Source organism: Pteropus alecto, unplaced genomic scaffold, assembly GCF_000325575.1.
Source record: "Pteropus alecto unplaced genomic scaffold, ASM32557v1 scaffold63, whole genome shotgun sequence".
Lineage (NCBI taxonomy): Eukaryota > Metazoa > Chordata > Mammalia > Chiroptera > Pteropodidae > Pteropus > Pteropus alecto.
In genome coordinates, this window is record NW_006434897.1 from 7,358,865 (window position 1) to 7,361,451 (window position 2,587).

The 2,587-nt window shown below is 36.5% G+C and overlaps 1 pseudogene; it reads right to left on the reverse strand.

Moving 5' to 3' along the window:
* Positions 1-1,824: 1,824 nt before the first annotated feature.
* On the reverse strand, positions 1,825-1,943 carry LOC112478932 (annotated as a pseudogene).
* Between the last annotated feature and the right edge of the window lie 644 nt (positions 1,944-2,587).

Here is a 2,587-nt window from a genome sequence, read left to right on the forward strand (position 1 = left end):
TGGGCTGATTGTGGTAAGTTCTACCAGAAGTGTATGAGGGTTCCTTTTTCTCCACATCCTCTCCAACATTTGTTATTACTTGTTCTTATGATTACAGCCATTCTAACAGGTGTGAGGTGGTATCTCACTGTGGTTTCAATTTGCATTTCCCTAATTGCTAGAGATGTTGAACATCTTTTCATATATTTGTTGGCCATTTGTATGTCCTCTAGGGAGAAGTGTCTGTTCTGGTCCTCTGCCCATATTTTGGTTGGCTCATTTGTTTTTTTTGTTGTTATTAAGTTGCATGAGTTCTTTGTATATTTTGGATATTAGGCACTTATTGTAGGCGTTGCTTGCAAATATATTTTCCCGTTCGGATGTTTGTCTTTTTACCTTGTTGAGAAGTATCTTTCTTAATCTTTTTTATTTTGAAGTCCATCTCGTCCTATATTATTACTGCTACTCCCGCTTTTCTCTGAATGTCATTTACTTGAAATATTATTTTCCACCCTTTCATTCTGAGTCTATATTTGTCTTTGGAACTGAGATGTGTCTCCTGGAGACAGCATATGGTTGAGTTTTGTGTTTTGATCCATTCTGCAATTCTGTGCCTTTTTATTGGTGAGCTCAGTCCATTAACATTTAGGGTGTTTATTGAAATCTGAGGTTTTCTTATAGCCATTTTATCTTTTGCTTTCTGGTAGCTCAGTGTTTCCATTGCTTCCTTGTCCTTGTGTTTCTGTTTTCTTTATTTTGGTTGGCTTTTGTGGATTTTCCCTCTGGTCCTTCTTTTTTTATGTTATATATTTCCGTTCTGAATCTTTGGCATGTGGTTACCATTACGAATATGTCAAGGATAGTTTTACATATACAGTCATCCATTTTCTTCTGAGCATGCCTTATATCCATTCTCCTTTGTGAATTTGGATCTTTGAATCCTCCCCTTTTCAGTAATTGTTATCTGAATTTGTCCCTATGTATGCTGAATGTTCATTACTATCTTCCTATAGCAAATTTCTTCTTATTTTTTTATAATGCCCTGTTCTTAGTAAAGGTTGCACTCTTCTGCTTTTATCAGCCTGCTAGTCACCTTACTTCTAATTGTGTATTTTTTTTTTTGCCATTTTGTTTTAGGTGAGCTGACCCCTTTCAGTATTTCCTCTAGTGCAGGCCTTTTAGTGTATTTCCTCAATTTTTGTATGTCTAAAAAGGTCTTTATTTTTCCTTATATCTAAAGGAGAGCTTAGCCAGATACATTATTTTTGGCTGGTAGTTTCTTTCATTTAATAGTTTCAATATTTGACTTGTAAGGTTTGCACTGAGAAGTCCAACGATAAAATAATGGATTTTTCTTTATAATTTACCATCTTCATTTCTCTGGCTGCCCTGAGAATTCTGTCATTTTCATTGATTTTTGATAAATTTAATACAATGTGTCTTGGTGAAGGCCTTTTTGGGTTGAGATAATTGGGTGTTCTGTTGACTTCTTGAATTCCAAGCTCCGGCTCATTCCTTAAATTTGGGAAATTTTTGTCAACTATTTGTCTGAAAATGCTTTCCAGTTCTTGTTCCTTTTCCTCACCTTTGATAATACCCATTATTCTTATGTTTCCTGTCCTGATGGTACCAGCTAGTTCTTATATATCTCTTTCATTATTTTTTGTTCTTTGGTTTTTCTCTTCTTCCTTTTGATTTATTTCTAGATTTCTGTCTTTGATATTACTGATCCTTCCTCCATTTGGTTGACTCTATTTCTTGACCTTGTTATTTCATTTTTCAACTCTTGCAGTGTGTTCTTTATCTCCAGAAGGTCAATTCAGTTCTTTTTTCAAAAAAAAAAAGTGCCTACAGCACCCAGTATTCCTAGGTGGTGTCCCATTCAAGTACTAACCAGGCCCAACCCTGCTTAGCTTCCGAGATCAGATGAGATCGAGCGTGTTCAGTGTGGCATGACCATAGACTTATTTGGTTCTGTTTGAGGGTTTCAATCTCCTTGCTAAAGAACTCATTCTGCTCATCTAGTTGTTTTTTAAGTTCCTGAAATTGTTGATATGATTTGTTTTGGATCTCACTGAGGTTTTCAGAAATACCGTCCTGAAGTCTCTGTCATTTAAGTTGCATGTTTCTATGTCTGTAACCTTATTTTCTGGAGATTTTTCTCTTTCTTTCTGAGATGCCTTTTCACTTGGTTGTTCATGGTATTTAATGGACTATTTCTCCACCTGGGCATTAATGGAAGTGTGTTCTGCTTCTTTTTTTTCCAAAAAGAATTATTATTATATAATGGTCCCTAGTCTGTTGCAAAGAAGCTGTTTTTCTTTTGGTTTCGAGTAGGTGGTGTCTAAGCCTCTTGGATCTCTGCTTTATATAAAGTCTTGATAATGTCTATTTTTTTTCCTTATAGACATTTAGCAATGCTTGCTATTCTCAGTCTCAGTTCCTGTCAGTGTTAGCAACAGTTTCAGTAGCATTTGCTCAGATTCCCCCGGGGCTCTGTGGCATTCTGTCTCAGAGGGTATGGGGGTAGGGGCCCTCTGGGTTGGGAGATGAAGGCTGCAGCTCAGCCTCTGTTTTGCAACTACGGCTGGGAAAAAACACATCTTGT